The following is a 20,939-nucleotide window of genomic DNA, read 5'->3' as shown; positions in this document are numbered from 1 at the left end:
GAAGGGAAGGGAAGGGAAGGGAAGGGAAGGGAAGGGAAGGGAAGGGAAGGGAAGGGAAGGGAAGGGAAGGGAAGGGAAGGGAAGGGAAGGGAAGGGAAGGGAAGGGAAGGGAAGGGAAGGGAAGGGAAGGGAAGGGAAGGGAAGGGAAGGGAAGGGAAGGGAAGGGAAGGGAAGGGAAGGGAAGGGAAGGGAAGGGAAGGGAAGGGAAGGGAAGGGAAGGGAAGGGAAGGGAAGGGAAGGGAAGGGAAGGGAAGGGAAGGGAAGGGAAGGAAAGGAAAGGAAAGGAAAGGAAAGGAAAGGAAAGGAAAGGAAAGGAAAGGAAAGGAAAGGAAAGGAAAGGAAAGGAAAGGAAAGGAAAGGAAAGGAAAGGAAAGGAAAGGAAAGGAAAGGAAAGGAAAGGAAAGGAAAGGAAAGGAAAGGAAAGGAAAGGAAAGGAAAGGAGATGTTAAGGCAGGAAGGAAAGGCTGAAAGACTGAAGGGCATGCAGGAAGGGAAGAAGGTCAGAAGGAAAAGCTTAGCACTGGAAATGATAAAAAGGCCTTTACAACAGCATGATGACACCTTGCCAAGGTGTGTACACCCCCTTACAACCTCACAGGTGACTACAGCAAATCAGTGCTATCAGCCTCCTGTGTAAAGAATTTAATTAGAACTCTAATTTAGGATAATCTCAATTAGATTAATTCTTGCCCTGTAATCTTTTTTTCTTATAGGAGGATAAAGAATGTAAATATTTTTGTCCATTCAGCTTTGTGTTTGATGATCAAATATTCTATGGATACATCCTTAGCTGGCAGGAACCTCAAGAAATGTGCAAGATATTCATCCAAGTTAGGTGTCCTTTAGTATTTTTCAAAGATCCTCAAAGAGAACAAAGGATTACTTCAGGTTATCATGGGAAATTTGAATCTACCAAGTGCAAGTTGATATAAGTGTTAGTGCAAACTGCTCATTCCACCAGCATGTTTTTGCACACCTATCAGCTGATACGCTGTACAGCTCTTCAATATGACCTTGTTTAAATAAGAATCTGCTAGCCACATGTTTTGAGCAGCTGGGACAATGAAGGGATGGGCTCTCATACATTTGATGAATAGACAATGATATTTAGGTACATATGTGCATATCTAAAGACATATGCAAAGAAAGGGATCCATACAAAATAGAAGTATTTATTCTTTGCCTTTCATTTAGTTTTAACATTTCAAAATTAACCTCCCCAGTAAGAAGGCAACACTGTATCTTGTGCTGGGTTGATAGCTCATACCTTTTATTAATTAGCTCATACTAAATTATCATCTACTGCCTCACCATTATTCAACAAAACTATTCATGTAATACCAATAAAAAACGCATTTATAGACTGGGATTGGTCTGAAAACAGCACACAAACAAGAAAAAAAATGAAAAAAAAGGCTACATATCCAGGAAATTAATCACAACGAATAATTGAGTCAGTTGCTGTCAAATGGGTTTAAGCAAAAGCCAGGAGGAAAGGCTAATCTAATGGTAAAGAAAGTGATCTGTGATTATATTCCTACCTCTGCCAAAGGTGTCCTCTCTGCCCTCATTTGAACACAAACAATTTAATCGCTCTGTCTTCAGACTGTAAAATGGGGATGATGTTCTGTCTCTTCTGATTTTCAGTTCCTTGGTGTTATATCTTGCTTTAACCTCTTTTTGCTTGAGGCTTTTAGGTGTAATTTAAGCAAGGAATCTTGTTGATGTGATCTACACTTGTGAGACAGGTCTGCTGTGTTTGGATCAAATTTGATTGTGTCCTCTGCCCTGTCCACATTGGACATGGAAATTACAGGGAAATACTGGAGACAATGTCAAAGTTCCATAGTCATTACACAAGGAGGAGAGAGGATCTCATCCTAGCTCTTGATGATACATTACTGAGAAATTTGGGTAATAAGAAAGGTGTTCTCTCAACACAAGGTTTTCAAGGTCTGTATGATGGCTCTTAATTGTGTAACTTCTGAATTACATACTTTTCATGTAATATTTTAAGAGCTAATAAAAAATTCCAAGTTTTTTTGGTTTATCTCAATTTTTAATAATAGAATTCTCAGTCCTACCTTTTTTAAAAAGAAGTGAGTTAAGTGCCTTTGCAAATCTTATAATAATAGGGACAAGGAGAACACTCATCTGCTGCACTCTTCTCTCTGTTGTTTTTACTTTTTTAATTATATTAAGTAATTTGTGTTCTTCATATTTATTCCCTTCCAAGTGTATTGGGTTTGTATGGCAAGGTTTTGGTAGTGGGGGAGCTACAGGGGTGGCTTCTGTGAGAAGCTGCTGGAAGCTTCCCCTATGTCTGACAGAGCCAGTGCCAGCTGGCTCCAAGACGGACCCACTGATGGCCAAGGCCAAGCCCATCAGTGGCAGTGGTAGCACCTCTGGCATAACATATTTAAGAAGGGGGGTGGGGTGGGGTGGGGAAACAAATCTGTGCAACACCAGCAGCAGTCAGAAGAGAAGAGTGAGAATATGTGACAGAAACAACTCTACAGACACCAAGGTCAGTGAAGAAGGACGGGGAGGAGGTGCTCCAGGCGCTGAAGCAGAGATTCCCCTGCAGCCCCCGGTAAAGACCATGGTGAGGCAGGCTGTCCCCCTGCAGCCCATGGAGGTCCATGGTGGAGCAGATATCCACCTGCAGCCCTTGGAGGACCCTATGCCAGAGCAAGTGGATGCACCCAAAGGAGGCTGTGACCCCGTGGGAAGCCTGCACTGGAGCAGGGTCCTGGCAGGCCCTGTGAACCTGTGGAGAGAGGGGCCCACGCTGGAGCAGGTTTGCTGGCAGGACTTGTGACCCTGTGGGGGACCCACACTGGAGCAGTCTGTTTCTGAAGGACTGCACCCCGTGGAAAGGTCCCACACTAGAGCAGTTTGTGCAGAACTGTCTCCCATGGGAAGGACTCATGTTGGAGAAGTTCATAGAGAACTGACATGGGAGGGACCCCATGCTGGAGCAGGGGAAGAGTGTGAGGAGTCCTCCCCCTGAGGACGAAGGAGCAGCAGAAACAACATGTGATGGACTGACTGCAACCCCCATTCCCTGTTCCCCTGTGCTGCTGGGGGGAGGAGGAAGAGAATTCGGGAGTAAAGTTAAGACTGTGAAGAAGGGAGGGGTGGGGAGAAAGTGTTTTTAAGATTTGGTTTTTATTTCTCATTACCCTACTCTGATTTGATCGGTAATAAATTAAATTTTTTTTTTTTTCCAAGTCAAGTCTGTTTTGCCCGTAACGGTAACTGGTGAGTTATGTCTCCCTGTCCTTATGTTGACTCTCGAGCCTTTCGTTATATTTTCTCTCCCAGTTGAGGAGGGGGAGTGATAGAGAGGCTTTGGTGGGCACCTGGCATCCAGCCAGGGTCAACCCACCACAAGGCCAGTAATAATTCAGGTACTTGACTATTTCACCTGACTTGAAAGACACTTAGTACTTCTTAACAAATATCTGCTCCAGATTACAAAACCATTACAAATGGCTTTATTTGTCAAAAGCCAATATGTTTCCAATATGTTTCTAATATCCAATCAAAACCTCCCCTGGTGCAACTTGAGGCCATTTCCTCTTGTCCTATCACTTATTACTTGGGAGAAGAGACCAACACCCACCTCGCTACAACCTCCTTTCAAGTAGTTGTAGAGAGCACTGAGCCTCCTTTTCTCCAGATTAAACAACCCCAGTTCCCTCAGCCACTCCTCATAAGACTTGTTCTCCAGACCCTTCACCAGCTTCGTTGCCCTCCTCTGGACACACTCGAGTACCTCAGTGTCTCTCTTGTAGTGAGGGGCCCAAAACTGAACATGGTAGTCAGGGTGCAGCCTCACCAGTGCCGAGTACAGGGGCACGATTACTTCCCTAGTCCTGCTGGCCACACTATTCCTGATACAAGCCAGGATGCTCTTGACTTTCTTAGCCACCTGGGCACACTGCTGGCTCATGTTCAGCTGGCTGTCAAGCAACATCCCCAGGTCCTTTTCCGCTGCGCAGCTTTCCAGCCACTCTTCCCCAAGCCTGTAGCGTTGCATGGGGTTGCTGTGGCCCAAGTGCAGGACCCCACATTTGGCCTTGTTAAACCTCATACAATTGACCTCAGCCCATTGATCCAGCCTGTCCAGATCCCTCTGGAGAGCCTTCCTACCCTCCAGCAGATTGACACTCCCACCCAATTTGGTGTCATCTGCAAACTTACTGAGGGTGCACTCCATCCCCTCATCCAGATCATTGATAAAGATATTAAACAAGACTTGCCCCAACACAGAGCCCTGGGGAACACCACTTGTGACTGGCTGCCAACTGGATTTAACTCCGTTCACCACAACTCTCTGCGCTTGTCCATCCAGCCAGTTTTTTACCCAGCGAGGAGTACACCCGCCTAAGCCGTGAGCCACCAGCTTCTCTGGGAGAATGCTGTGGGAAACAGTGTCAAAGGCTTTACTGAAGTCCAGGTAGACAACATCTACAGCCTTTCCCTCATCCACTAGGTGGGTCACATGGTCGTAGAAGGAGATCAGGTGGGTCAAGTAGGACCTGCCTTTCATGAACCCATGCTGGCTGGGGCTGATCCCCTGGTTGGCCTGCACATGCCTGTTGAGTGCACTCAAGATGAACTGCTCCATAATTTTCCCTGGTACCATGCTCAGGCTGACAGGCCTGTAGTTCCCCAGATCCTCCTTCCAGCCCTTCTTGTAGATGGGCGTCACATTGGCAAGCCTCCAGAGATCTGGGACCTCCCCTGTTAACCAGGACTGCTGATAAATGATGGAGAGTGGCTTGGCAAGCTCCTCTGCCAGCTCCCTCAGTACTCTTGGGTGGATCCCATCTGGCCCTATAGACTTGTGAGTGTCCAGGTGGTACAGCAGGTCATTAACTGCTTCCTCCTCGATTATGTGGGGTTTATTCTGCTCTTCCTCCTTGTCTTCCAGCTCAGGGGGCAGAATACCCTGGGGATAACTGGTCTGACTATTAAAGACTGAGGCAAAGAAGTCATTAAGTACCTCAGCCTTTTCCTCATCCTTGATGGCAATGTTGAACCCATATGGGCTGCCAAGTGCAATCAACAGTCTGTCCCATGTTGTGACTAGTTTTTACCTCCTCCTGCTTTCCACTCTCACCTCTCCTCACAAATTTACATGGACTTGCTTGGAGCTGCAATGTGGTCCTTCCCTTTTCTGGTCAAGAAAACATAAGGTTTGCCTCAGCCTACTCTTTAGCATGATAAGGAGGATTAAAGCTGGAACACGGTAATGTCAAATTCATCAAAACAAATGGATCCATTATTCTTGTGATGTGGACAATGTTTTAAGAGAAAGCAGGATGACCTCAAAAAGTTCAAAGGATTGATCAAATCACATTGATTTAATCCTTTTTGGAAGTGCAACTTGCTAGCATCTGATCCTGTCTTGCTGATGCAGTACAGTTCACAAAGCAAGATTCACTCTGGCTGTCTCACAGCTTGGCTTTGAATTTTCTTGCCTTCCTTCTGTCTATTGATCCATTTCTCTGAACCCAAAGTTATTTCATGGGATAGCTTTTAATGTGACTTGACACTTTTAGATTATTTTCACATGTTTAAAGGCCACAAGTTTAATTTTCCACTATATGGAATTTGATTAATTTCGTAGTCTTTCTAATTAATAAAATAATTTTTTTCCTTCTTGTTTTTTTTTTTTTTAACCCAAAGCAAAGTATACCCTGCTCTCCTGCCCCTTTAGAAGCCATTAATTTCTTTCTCCTTGCCTTGCCCATATGTCTTTAGGAGAAAATCATGTGATATAGACAGTCAAGGTAGACAGCCGTAATACATCCTACAGGGTTCTGGACTGCAATAAGCCACCTCTTTGTCTGGCAGGGGAGATTGTCCAGTTTTTTCCACCTTAGTCTTCTGGGCCTAAGTCCAAGCATAAGTACTGTCTCTTGCTCCTGACAGGAAGACGTAGCTATGATCTACCTGTTAAGAAAACCTCTATCTCTATGTTCTTGTCACCTGTGTATCAGGTGCGATATACTGCCCTTCTTGCTTTATGAAACCTTTGTTTCCTGCTGTCTCACTCAAAATAATCCTCAGCCTCGTCAAGATTCCCTTTTTTTTCAGTTTTATTTCAGTGTTTATTTCCTGGGGGTTAGGAGTTTTTGTGAGTGTAGGTTTTTCCCTTAGAAATGACTAGGAAATTTTTTGAATTCTTGACAGATTTCAAGAGGGAATTCTGTAAAAAGACACACTTCTGGTTCTTTGGAAAAGTCTACCCTTCCCTTTCAACTTTGCTTTTGGTGGTAGCTCTTGTGCAGAAACAAAGTGTTCAGAATTGAATTGGTGAAAAAACCTTCCTATAAATAACTTCTGAGCAAAGAGGCCAAGGGAACTCTCCTAATGGCAAAAAAAATAGAAAATTAAAAAAAAAAAAAATACCCCTGATGTGTTGGACAAATTGGATTGAAATGAACTCAAAATGTAGAGCCAGCTAAGCCCAGAGAACATTAAACATGATCAAGTGGGATGCTGTTGTAATCAAAAGTGTCAAAAGCAGCACTCAGATCAAGCCACATTAAAACACTCCAACGTTCAGAGTCAGAGTTCATTACGAAATGTAGGTGAGAACACTTTCTGTGCTGAGAGTGAACAAAAACCCAAGATGGAATTTATCAGAAATGCCCTTTTCCAGTAAGCAGTGAATGACTTCACCTGGTAGATGTCTTCTACCTTCAAGACTTAAGGTTACATCCAACTCTGTTCCAAACAGTCCCAAAACCAATGAATTCTGCCAGGGGATGTTCAAAGCAAAGTTTTTCACTGCCCTTGTTTGTAAGATAAAGACTAGCTGGGAAATTCAGATTCATTGCTAAATGAATCCAGACTCCAGATGTGCTGTGATTCTGAGAAGCTGCCATTACTATCTTTTTCAATTAAAAATGTCAGTATGAACTAGACTGAGATCACCAAATGCTTCCCATTGGCTTATTTCTGTTCATTACAACAAGCTGGAGTTTTTATAACCTATTAAACAGCAGCATATACTGCAGAAACACTTGCAGACATATACAGACACATATATACACTACTTTTTTAAGAGAGAGAGACAAAAGGTGACTTTCAATTCTTTATCAGCTTTGAATTCTATTTGAAGGTAATTATATGCCATATAAATAAAGTTAACATTTAGCAGTAACAAAATAAGAAATAGTGTTGTATTAATCCATTCACCAGTAGTAGCACTAAACTTGGAGAAAATGTTTAAAACATCAAATTGGGATAAGGTCAATACGCCAAGCCACAATTTGTGAATTTCTGACACATCTTCAGTATGTTTTATAAGGTGGCCTTTGTACAGTTTGATAACAAATGTGCTCATTATCAGGAAGAGATAAGCAACATTTGCCAGTAAAGGTTGAAATGTTGAGTTTCAGAAGCCTTCTGCTGCAAGCATTTTTTTATCTTTTGCATTTCTCTGCAGACCTGGAAAGACTACTACCAATGCATAATATTTTCGAAAGATAAGAACAATAGCAAAGTCAAGCACTACTTCACCAATAAGTAAATCACTCTTGAAAAATGGTGCAGCTGTAGAACACTTGTACACCTTAGAGTGTGAAGAATCTACCTATATCATCGTCAAAGGATCATTTTGGCTTTACCATTGGAGCTGACATAGGCCAACAGGCTAAAGGTATCATCTGGTTGTTGTTGAACAGCTGACAACTCAAGCCAGAAAAATGTAGGGAAGCTTTTGTTTATTCACCTGTTCTCTGCAAAAGGAAAATCTGTCTGAAAAAAGTGTTTCCTTGTGACTTTGTTTATATATTAATGTCATTGTATGAAAATCTTCCTAGAATCAATACAAATCCTAAGGACATTCCTGTGAAATAAATAAGTATGGGTGAGGAGAGTGAGCAATCATCAACCGTTTTGTTTTCTTGGCCTGCAAATGCCTGACCACTGACAGTGTTTTGAATTCAGAAAGAAATGGATAAATTGCAGCCTCCTCTCCTCATCCACCTGGGAGACACCATTTCTGTCTGAAGAACCACTGAGGGCAATTCTTTCTTCATTTTCTGGGCTACCTCCAGGTAAGCTACCTCTCCTGCTATGGCTAGTCTACACTGGCTTACCCCACAGAACGTATTAGAGCTTAAACCTACTCTGGTGAGATCTCTGGTACTCATATATTCAAATCTACTCACATTTTAAAGAAAGATCTGACAAGGATTTTTATTTCACCAGACTGTAGTCATGCTAACTTTGGGGCAAAGCATTTTTGCACTGTGCTGCAGTCATTACAGAGATTGTGTGGCATTTGTTTATGTTCCTTTAAAAATGGAAAGACATCTATCTGTAAGTGATTAGGCTTGATGTGGGAAAGCCAGAGTGAAATTCTTTGGACTCTGATACTCAGGAGAGCTGATAATTTCCCGCAATAGGTTTTCCCTTTTTATCTTGCAGCACGGCCCAGTTCTCAAAGAACTCAAAGACATGCATCATCAAAACTGCTCAACATAGTGCTGTTTTCTTTCACTAATGCCAGCAGGGCTACACTAGCTTCAATTTGAAAAGTCAGACCAGTTTGTCCACAAGTGTGTTTGTCCACCAGTGTGGACAAACATGCCTGAATTTAAGCATGCTTAAGAACATGCTTAAGTTTATACTTAAATTTGCCATTATTCTGCAAAAGATTAAGTTCTAGGAGGTGTTTTTATTATACTGCCGTGTTTTGTTGAATCAGCTTCTAGGGACCAATTTATGAGATATGTTAGTTGAAGAGTCGTTTCTGGTAACTACTGATAGTAAGATGTCTCCTGTCAGTAGTAGGAGATATTCCGTACCTTTCTAGGCCTGGTGTTTTCAACATCTTTAGAAGCATTTTTAGAAGTAAGAGTAATAGTATTAGTAATAGTAATAATAATGGCTATTTTAACCTTACATTTGCATTTTGATGCATGATGTTTAATACAAGTCACAATGAAACTAAAAGGGAAACACTCCTAATTCAGATAGCTAATTCCAGAAGAATCACTCCATACCAAGCATGTCAACTTTTACCACATTTATTAAATCCATTGCTAATTCTGTGAGATTACATAAATTAGACTTTCCTTAATTGGCTGTTGCAAAATAGTGTCCCCAGGAACCGTTCGTCTAACAGAAGATTTAAAATTCCATTAATAGCAATGGCAGCACTGTAGCTAAAATAAGGTAGGTTTGTCTGATATTTTGTCTAAAGTAGTCAGGGTAATTGATGATGGTGGTGGGGGGGGAAGAGAGAACACCCATTATCTCAGTGATTGATATAGGCCTTTTTCTAATTACATCAGCCCTTTCCAGTGGAGACAGGTCATGGTACTTATAGATCTGCAGCTACAGGTTTAAGAGTATTTGACAATCATAATTTAAAATACAATTATTAGAAAAGATAAGATGGATGCTATACAACTTTTTCTGCACGTGTAGGACAGCAAAGGAAGAATGGAAACTTTTCCGCAGTTGTGGGATGGATATGGCAGGATTATATTGGGAACTCTGTTCCACCAACATTACAAAGGGGGAGCTAGTATTTCAAAATTAAAAGGATTTCCCCAGAACTATGTGAGGTGAGTGCATGTGATCCAAATAATAAGAATGTAAAGATAAAATGTATGCAACTCCTTAGTCTTTATTACAGGTTATTGCAAGGCAAGGAACAGTTCCTAAGCACGTGGATTTATAGCTATAGCTCCACAGAGTGAATGCAAAAGTACAGCAAGCCAAACCTTTAATCGAGGTCACCATAACTGATGTAATGAATGAAAAAATGTAACCTTGCAAAGGGCAGAGGCTAATATTCAGAAATGTTATGATCTCTTATATTTGAGATCTCTGAAATAAAGGATCTCTCAAAAACTTGGATATTAATGAAGTTAGTCACAAAACTCTGTTTGGTTCCAATAAAAACAGTTCTCATTCCTTGAATACCTCATACCTATTATTAAAAAAAAAAGAAAACACAGTTAAATGAGTTTACAAGCTGATAAACATCCATAACTCTAGTTCTAACCTGTGAACAGCCCATGAAGTGAATACTAGATGACACAAATGAGAACACAGCCTGCAAGAGAGTAACATGTCTCACTACTGGCATGTTCTTAGCTCTCAGCTGAAGTAGGTTTTCCAGTTTGGGCCTCACTCTTCAAGTTAGGGGTGAATCAGTTTGGGGGAGGACGGGAGTTTCCAGGGAACTACTAATTATTCCTAACCAGAAAAGACTGAAAGTGCTAGAGCTGCTCAACTTAAGGGAGAGAAGGCTGGATGGAGACTATGTAAATGGACTCAAAATGTCTGTTGCTACAAAAGGTTGCTACAAAAGAAAGAAAAATCCTGATTTCTGTGCCTATGGTGAATAAAAAAGGAAATAGTGAGGTTAAATTGAAGAAGGAATGATTCAGGAATAGGCATCAGGAAAGCTTTTAAGAGGAAGTGTAAAATGCTGAAATAAATTCCCTGGGGATGTTGTGGAGTTGTCCTTAGACATCCTGAAGAACAAGTTAGACAACATCTGTCAGGAATAGCACTTGTACAGTTCATCCTGCCCTAGGGAACAAGGAGGAACTTGACAAACTATTGAGTTCCTTTCCTAGCCTTATTTTTATGACTAAAGTAAGCAAACAAAATACTTCCTAGAATAAGATAATTTAAGTTTAAATTTCATAAGCTAAAATTCAAATGATCATGGTTATTATTTAAGTTCATTGACAAAACCTTTCCGAGTTTTCATAGAAATCTCCAGTTATGTTGCTCTTATAGACTATGTTTAAAGATGATAAAAACATCAAACACAGTAGAAAAGAAAAGGTCATTTGCTTCTGTGAATTTACTGTTACAAATGAGTATGTTATCCTTAAATTCAAATGTTTTGCTTTTCAACAACAAACACCAATAGAAATCTTATTTAAAGCATATTATATATTTTCTGTTTGTTTGGGGAAAAAAAACCCACAGCAATTCTCTCTTCCCCTTAATCCCTTTTCCCATATTCTCTTGTCCTTTAGCAACATGTGGGTATTTATTGTAGCTTGGTTAATTTTGGTTTTGTGTGTCTATGTATTTTTTTTGAGAAATCGAAAAATATAAATGACGATCCTGAAAACTTTTCCCAAAAAGTTTTATCTAAGAAGTATTTCCTTATGAAAGTATTGCCCATCTCTAATAGTTATTATTCCCATATAAAGGACATTCAAACATTCTGGTGTGTTGTGCACATTGTAAAAGCTCTTATAAAAATACACTGTTCAAAGTGACCTTCTAAAGTAGAAGGACTAAACTTAAATTGGCCTTGTTATGATTTTAGTTCATCAGTATATCTAAGTTTGAACATGGTAGAGAACTCAGGATAAAATGTATTGATTTGGCTCCATGTTAAACTACAATTTAAAAGTGGACTGTGCCCACTCTTAAAATTGATCCACTAAGCTAAACCTAGTGCCTTGTTAAGACAGCTGGGGTATCTAAGCCTTGTGCAGGATGCTGGCAAAGGCTCATGGAAGACCATACCCTTCCTGTGTCACAGCTGAAAGCCAAAAAAGATACTCCGGGATTCTTAAAATGTGAATTGCACTTGAATATCTCACTCCTCCTTTAGTCAACTATGTTGCTTTGCAATTCTCTCTGTGCTACATACATCCACAACACAAAGCAGTCACAAGTTTGGTCAGCCTGGTCTTTTTCTTGCATCACTGAACACATAGTGAAATTAATAAAGAGAACTAACTACAGCTCACAGGCTGATCTTGTACAGTTAATTTTTAAGTCCCAGCTTGGCAGTGTCTTAATTTGAAGACATGGACAGATCCTCATATCTCAAGGCTGAAATTGTTCCTTTTTGCAAGTAATCATCAGGAACAGGATGGACTGGATATTAGAAAATTTGACTTCACTGAAAGGGTTATCAAGCTTTGGAACAGGCTGCCCAGGGAAGTGGTTGAGTCGCCATCCCTGGAAATATTTAAAAGACATTTGGATGAGGTGCTTAGGGACATGGTATAGTGGTGGTCTTGACAGTGCTAGGTTTATGGTTGGACTTGATGATCTTAAAGGTCTTTTCCAACCTATACGATTCCGTGATTCTGTGATTCTGTGACTTCAAATTCCACCACTGATTTTAGATGAATGGTGAGATTAGGTCAGCACAGACCAGAAAGAATACAAGTTGTTCCTCCTTGGTGAGAAAGGCAGGCAACAGAAGACACAGACCTTCCATGGAGAAATTGCCCACAAAACAACCTGCCTGATTCTGCTGTTGGCATATGTGATAATGAACTCCTCCCAACCATTGCAATGGATCAAATCCAAACTTGCTGTTCAGATCTAGGCTCTATTACATATTTTTTAATCTGTTTAAACTTCTCAGTCTACACACAGAATTATTACTAACACATTTTACTGTAACCTCTTGCAGGCAACTATGAGCTATCCGAAGATCTAAATTGTAGTGAAGGGGAACCTTAGCAGTGGTTCATGCACCCTCTTGCCTCTGTACTTGGACTTTTCCCTCTGAGAGAAAAAAAGATAATGGACAAACTGGAAGGAGTTTAGGAAGAAAACAAGCAATTAAATCTGTACCATATATGGAGATTTATGCAATGGAACTAAAAAAAGAAATGAAATTGAAGCCAGGGACATAATAATTTGAATCTGCCTGCTTAAAATCAGAGGACCTATGACACACACTATCATGCGAAAGAGATGGATTTTTAAAAAGCACAGGTTTTAAATGTAGGATTAAATGTTCTGAAAGAGGATAAATGAAGACTAAGAAGCATTGGTAAGAGGATAGCCTAAAAGTATCATCTTACTAATGAGAAAGCAGAATTATTTAATTCAGGATGAAGAGCAGGGGGGGAAAAGATTTTTTAAAAGTCTGTTCTGTTAATTTGTTCGTTTTCCAAAGAAAATTATGTAAACATCATTATTGAAGCATTTAAAGCTGCCCAGGAAGAAAGATCTAAGCAGTATATTTTCAAAAGAAAATGAAGTATCCTTCCCATATTTAACTCTCATCTTGATGTACACCTCACCAGGGTCAAATGACTACAAACATTAATATAACTTTGAGAGAACACATGTTAAAAGTAATGAAGCAGAAGGACTCAAAGGAACATGCTCTTTTTATTGGCCAAGAATGTTCATACAGTGGCTCTCTGCTTTTGAAAATCTGAACTTTCCAATTGGTTCACATAATATTGCTTATGAACCATTTCTGGCCTGTCGTGACTCAGAAGGATGATGTCCTAAACATGTATCAGAGCTTCCCAAGCAGGATCAGGGCTGACTCCCTCCACTCACATGGAACTATGGACTTGTGTGTGAAATTATAATGCTTGCAAATATGAGTTAGGCTTGTGGCAATTCCTAGCATTTTAGTGTATCATTTTAATCCCTTTAAAAAGCTTTCACATTCTATCTTCCTCTATTAGACATATGCCACACTTCATCCAGCTCCAAAGAGGATTATGAATATATAAATCAATCCCAAGAATGCTATCCCAAACAGGGAGCTCTGAATTTTTTATTCTACCTCTATGCACTTTGTCACACTGGGATTCCTGGGCTGCACTTTACTAGGAGGAATTAATACGATTTCTCCCAGTTGCGCTTATTTGCAAGTCGTTTCTGGAAAAATAACCAACCTTGACACAAGATTGACCCTTAAATAGCCCAGAAAAAACAAAAACAAAAACAAAAACCAAAAAAAGTGTGGTGGAGTTAAGACTGAGCTAATACTGTCCAACTGACACAATGCAGCACACACAAAATAAGAATTCAGACCAAGCCTTTGTGTCAGCTGTGACACATCTGTCATGTAAGTTGAGGCATTCAAAGGATCTGGACGAAACCCTTAACCTGGTTTATTTTTATCTGTCTCAGTGTTCTTTAGAATACAATAGACATTTGAAAACAAATGTGCAACTATGTGCAACATATTTCATTGCAGTAATTCAGAGCAATATTCATCAGAGGTCTCAAGAGTTATCATCTACTCTATTTTTGTCACTGTGTTACTTGTGGTGCACTGACAGCAAGGGGTGGTCCATATATAAATATGAACATATTTATACAAATGGAAAGAAAAAAAAAACCATCAAGCTGTAACAGCTCAGACCCCTTTTTCTTTTTTGATGGCTAAAAAAATATTTTTAATAACATCCCTGTGAATGAATACAGTGCACAAAATGGTCCACAGACTTTTAGTTCTATAACTGATAAGTTAAAGATAAATATATTTTTAAGTGGTTAGGTGCTTTTTTGGATTGGGAATAAAAGAAAAGAAAACAAATAGATTTGAGAAATTATGATCTAGCTTGGAGTGTCAACATAATAAAAGAAAAGGAAATTCAGTTTAGACTCAGGGATCATGGACTCAGGTTGTTCCAAGAGCTACCAACTATCACCATCACTTAGGGAACAGTATCATTCTTTGGTGTATCAAAACTATTATTTTCCTCTGCCCAGTCTGCTTTAAGAGAGGGATCAGTATGCAAAGCATTCTGTTCTGTTGTGTTCCTTGACAAAGAAAAGCTCTGAAATACTTTAAACTACTTGTCTTTGCTGCCTATGCACTTGCTTTGCTCTGGTCAGTAACTTCTCATTATAGACAAGAGATCAATTAGCTTTTAAAAATTATTTCTATTTGGTTCCTTTTAAAAAGAAGGGACATCTGTTCTTGTTGACTGTGGGGTGAAGTAGAAGTCACATGTCCACATATTCATTCCCAAAATGCTTAGTGTTTAAGGACTGAAATAAGTATTAGTATTTAAGGGAAAAAGACACCTTCTCAGTAGAGGGCCTTAGGTGTGATTATTAAGCCCAGCTTCCAAAAAAAGTCTATTTGACTGTTTGAATAGAGACTTTGGTGTTAACTTTATCTCGAAAAGGTGCAAATTTTACTCTCTCTACTTGAAATTGGATACTTCAAAGATTAGGTGATTGAACAAGGAAATCATTGGAAAAGGCAAAAAGGAAAAGAAAAACTGGCTATCAAATGAGGATGGAATATTGGCCTTTAATTAAAAAGTATCATGTTGGGGTCCCCATGCTGTTATTCATGCATATCTATCTGTAACTGGGAAGACATTTAAGTGTATCAAGATGAATTGGAGCAGGGAGCTCTATTTATTTAGGATTACCTGTGCTTAACTGGCAAACAAATTATCCTCTGAAAATATATCATTAGAGCCATTTTGTATTAAACTGTACTGCTTTCTCACTTGAACCTTTTAAATAAAACTGAAAACTAGAACCTTACTACTCTGCATCAGACAATTTACTTTTCAAATATATAACTTCTGTAGAAATCACTGTCTGATTTTTATGTATCTTGTTAATATTCCAAAATTCAAAAGTTTGAATACTTAGAAAGATCACTTAGTAATTTCGCTTCTTTTTACATCAGAATAAATATGTTGCTCTTTAAAATCCATTGTATAACGAAAACCAAAAATATCGGGAATGAATCTTGGCAAGATGGTGCTACTTGTCCTCATTTCTCTCTTTTAAATTACTACCATGTGAAAGACAGGAATGACAACACAGAATAAAGAACTTCTCTTTTATTTACTGAATAGACACAAAAGTGTAACTTCAAAAGCATCTTTGAAAAGGCTAAAGTATTCATTGCCTAGAGGATTTGGATATAGATTCTGATCTTATTTTTGCCAGAGTAACCAGGTGTAAATCCAGCAGCTTCAGTGGAGAGTAAATTATATCAGAATATGGCCCCCAATTCTGCATCAAAGTCATCTATCATTGACATACAAACCAGCCATAGGGATTTCTTAGTAGCCTCTCTTGAGCTCATTTTCAGGAAAAACAATTCCAATAGAAGCTGTTTTTTAATACTTGAAATAAACTTTCATTCTGAGGTGAAAAACATATGATAAAATATTCACAACCAAAACTGTATGTTTGTGTACAGTTGGGTAAGACTAGTTAAATATGAATATATAAATGTATAAGTGCATATATATATCTCCTTTAATCATTATTATAACTGCTCAGGCTTTCTTAACGGAGGATTGAAACAAAAATAAACAATGAGATTCACAATATCATGTCAAATCTGGCTTCTGTCCATCAAATTTCAAACAAGTGGAATTGAACAAGATCCAGAAGTATAAACTGTCAAAACACAATGATCCACTCCCTCCGAAGAAACCGGTACCTTTTTCAGTACCTCTATGACTTGTTTAAAACTGTTTACCTGTTCCAGTACTTCCTTTCAAATCTCTAGTTCTGGTGATTCAGAGGGTGGGAACATTTTTAAGAGCTTACTGTGCTCCCAGACCTCCATTTTCCTACTCAGCCATCGTCTTTTTAATTAAAAGAACTCAAGGAAGATTAGAGGAACCTTTAGTCCCAGTCATAAATGTTTAGACCAGGAAAAAAAAAAATAACCCTCTTCAAAATACTTGTTTCATGAATAAGAAGAGGCAATGGTGTTTCAGCTCTGCAAGAATATTCAACCTGTTCCCTGTGCCAGACACAGCCGGTTCCAGCCGGTCCCAGCCGGCTCCAAGGGCCCCACCGCAGGACACAGCTGAGCCCCTCAGCCAAGCCGGGGGTGCCTGGGGGAAAAGAGGTTTCCAAAAGGGCACAAGGCGGCAGAGGCAGAGGAGGAGGAAGCCAAGGAGGGAGCAGCGGCAGAGGGACCCCGAGGCCGGAGGAGGAGGAGGGCAGGAGGTGCTGCAGGCCCGCAGCAGGGATCCCCTGCAGCCCTGGAGAGACCCCGCTGGAGCAGAGACCCACCCTGCAGCCCGGGGAGGGCCCCAGGCCGCAGCAGGGGGATATTTCCTGCAGGAGCTGCGGCCGTGGAGAGCCCGGGCGGGAGCAGGTTGTCCCTGAAGGACTGCAGCCCGGGGCAGGGCCCGCGCTGGAGCAGGAGACGGGTGAGGAGGGAGGAGCGGCCGAGAGGGGCTGGGATGGACTGACTGCAACTCATCCCAACTTTTCTAGATTTTCCTGGTTTCTTTCTAATTCATATATATCTAAGTGAGGGGAAATGAGAGTCATTTATGCAGTAATATAGAGACCCTTATTCATAGATGCTCTACAGTACTGCTGTTTAGCAGTTGACACAGATGCATGCCTTGCTGTGGGGGACAGTTCACTTTCATGGAAGCAATTAGTCATATTCCGTGACCCTAATTACACCTAGAATCATGATCATATTCATGCAGTATTCAGATTAGACAAAAGATATGAGACCTGGTTCTCTGCTAAGGTACTCTGCTTTAGGTCCAGTAAGTGTCTTCTAATTAATGCTTGTCTCAGTGAATGGAAAATGAAGTCCATACTTATGCATCTACCTAGATTAGTTTAGATTTGCTTAGATTAGGGGAAATTGTCTAACGCATATGTAAGAGCTATGAGTAGAGGGCCATAGTAATACTAACATATCATTGCTAATAAATCCTCTTCTATACTTAAACGAATTAAACTCTCATCAGCTGGTACATAATAGTTCCATTGTCATTGACTTAAAAATAAAATGACCTGATAGCAAAGAGACACTTTCACTATTGCCATTACATGCTATTGAAAAATGTGAATTACTTACAGGCAGTAGAGGCTTCCACTTGCAATTAAATTAGCACTAGTGGACATTCCACCCACATCCAGAGAGATCACTGGAGAGGGGAAAAAGACAGATTCTAATTTATCACAAGCTACTGGTTCTTCGTGAAAAAGACAGGTTTATGCTATTCTTGTCCACTTTCTGAAACCCACAGGAGCCTGAAAATTATCTGATCATCTAACTGAATGATTTATAACTCTCTTTTGGCCCCACGCAAGCATTTGCCCCCAACAATTAATCTTCCTGGATATAATTGGAGTTAAAATTAAAACTACATTACTCCTCAATTCATTGGGATGAACTTGGCATGGACTTTTGTAAAAGCTTCAGGTAACATACCCATTAACAATGGCACATGATACCATGTTTGGCTGGCCAAAAATGAAAATGAGGGAGGGAAAATTAACACAAATAACAACCTTTTATCAAGACATCAATATCTTCCAGCTGCTCAGTTCTATGGTAGCAAATTGCTGCAGTAGCAATTACCTGATATTGGTAAATGAAGCTATTCTTAAGCCCCAGTGGTATAAAAACACAGTGCAATTCAAAAAAAGTCACTAACAAAAGTATATTTCTGCTCCCCATTCAAACCTAAGAAAGAATCAATGTCCCTAGTAAGGCTCAGAATGGATTAGCAGAGAGCACCAGACCTGTTCACAGGCCACAGGAGACCCTTTCGGGTGCAGAAGAAAAAAGCTTTTTTTGGCCAATGGGCTGACTGCACATTTACAGACAATAAGCACAAAGTATAAGTCTTTTCATGAAAGCCATTAGACCCCTTGGGTGCTTTGCAAACAAGATTTCATAGCAAAAAGCACAAACCAGCACGGCAGGGTTAACACTTAAAACAGTCTCTTCGAAAGGGTGACTGCTTTTCTTCCCACGGCAGTGTCCTGTGAGGAAATCTACCCCAAAGTTTAATGGACAAATTTTACTGCTTAGCTTGCCGAGTTTCATTTGCCTCTTTTTCTTCATTTCAATTTCTCAGTCAAGATGAACAATCAAGGCACTGCAGACAAAATCCGTTTGCCGGAATGTGGGCATTCAGTGCCATTTCAGATGCCATGAAACATCCTTCCTGGCCCCTGGCTGCAGCTCCAGAAGGACACAGGTATCTTAGAGATCTCTTATCACAGCTAGTGGTCTCAGGCAGATGTTTCGGATGCTCTGGGATAAGTCAGACTACAGACTGGGATTGAAGTTGCTAATGTTCAAATTTCAAGCAATTTCAGTCAAAAAAATTATGGAATATTACCCAGCAGAGAAAAACATTGAATTGGCTTTCTGGAGGAATGTTACTTCCCAGATAGACAAGTGTGTTAGCATTTACTCTGAAACCTTACTTGCCTCATTTTACTCACTAGTGAAATGGAGTTAAACTTCCCCATATTCTGCAGGATAAATTATTTAACACCAGTGAGCTCCTAGGATATATGAGAACCAGAAGTATACTGGTATACATTCAGCTTTCTTCATTCGGACTGGTCCATGACTAGTCCATAATAGTTTGTTATAGGATGGTTGTACTACCCCATTCAATGCCAACCAGGATAACTCTGAACAAGCTGTTACATCTGTGTAGCACAATGTGACATGGGGCAGAAATACTAGCTTCAGCTCTGGAAGCTGCAGAGCTATTCCCTCTGTGCAGCATCCAACATTATCCGAAGGGATTTTTGTAAAAAACATAGGGGTGTCTGCTCAGTGCTGCACCGTGTGTTGTAGACTTTTGCCGAAATACCTGTATGCCATCACTCGGAATTAGAGCAGAGCATTCCTTTGCAGCAGTAGCATCATTACCATGTGGTAGATAACACTACTTTGTTTTTATTCCATTTCTGCTGCTTCCATTGTTTGGATTTGTAGTTTTGTTGATCTCCCCCCTCTCCCCCCCTGCATATTCAGAAACCCTCTTGGGTTTCAGATGTGCCATAATCTCTTTTTTCTTCGGTCATTCATTTTCAGGACAGAATGCCATCCAGGAGGAATAGACTGCTAAATGAACCTGCTGTTGACATTACATCTTCTACTTCATGCCAAGACAACACAAACTCCTGCTGTGTAGTTTGAGCTACATCCCAGTCCTGAAGAATAGAAACTCCAGATGTAAGAGTACCAGGGATCAAGGACTTCAGCTTTACAATAAAATTTCACATCAATTTTGGTCAGTCTTCGTGCAGCTCAATTATATCATCAGCGAGCACTGTATTTTCTAGAAGCATGAGAGGATTACAGACCCATAACAACAGGAGCAGGACCCAACTTGGAAAACAAATAAGGACAATATTAACCAAAAGCCTCTTTGAGATTGGGACTCATGACTTTGCTGTATGAACACTAAGGTTAATCCTTAAAATACAGAGGTATCCCTATGAATATTTTCTTACTAGTAACCTCTCTGTGGACAATAGTTCTGTCTCACAGAAATTATCACCATTAAGAACAGCTTTCCTTCTATGCTCTCCATCATAAAAGACATTGAAAACTAAATGAGAGTAAGGTTTTTCTTTTACCCAAAGAAATATGTTGCTGCCAGAGAGCTGAAAGGCAGCAGCAGTAGAAGCTTTTGCTGTTTTGCTGTGTGTCATAATCTGTATGTTATCAACAAATAGGACAGTCTGTAGCATTGTCAGTAGGATGTTCATAAAACAGTCATAAACATGAAGTAATTACTTCTGCATCACAGGGCTCAGTCACCCAGACCAAGCTCCCTTTCCATTGATTCAAGTGCTGTACATGTTCGTAATAAGAAGGCGGCCTACAGAGGTAACAGCTTTACAAGCCAATAAAGTAAAATAGAATATTATTCCTACTTTATTTTAAGAGTGGGGAATTATTAGAAGGCAAGTTTTAAGAGTCAACCCTGCAAAACACATTTGTGCAAACTATGTCCGGATCAGTATATAAGTTATTTGTTAAAGGTCACACATGAAACTTCAGGCAGCCTTGGTAAGGAAACTCAGCTGTGTCGAAGGTGATATTTGGTCCCTTAAAGAGCATTGGAGCATTTTGGTTCCCTTTGTCATACTTTCTGCCTGTTGTCATCTAGGAAGAAAAATGGAGCAGGTTGGTTTTACTGAAAGTCAGTTTTCTGGAGAGGGCAGTACTAGAAATGTCCATCAGAGGTCAGAAGATAATCCTTGATCTTCCAACATGCCTGAAGAAAGGTGACCCTTGTCAAATCCTGAATACATTTCAAATTGGAAAAGCTCCTGAGGTAAATAAGATGTACCTTTGCTGAGAAGAGGAAATGAACTGAGGAAGAATCTACCTAAATGTCTTGCGATTTGGGTGTTTTTCCCCTTTTACTGCTCTAACGATG

Source organism: Mycteria americana, chromosome 2 (assembly GCF_035582795.1).
Source record: "Mycteria americana isolate JAX WOST 10 ecotype Jacksonville Zoo and Gardens chromosome 2, USCA_MyAme_1.0, whole genome shotgun sequence".
NCBI classification, from domain to species: Eukaryota; Metazoa; Chordata; class Aves; order Ciconiiformes; family Ciconiidae; genus Mycteria; species Mycteria americana.
This window is presented reverse-complemented; position numbering follows the sequence as displayed.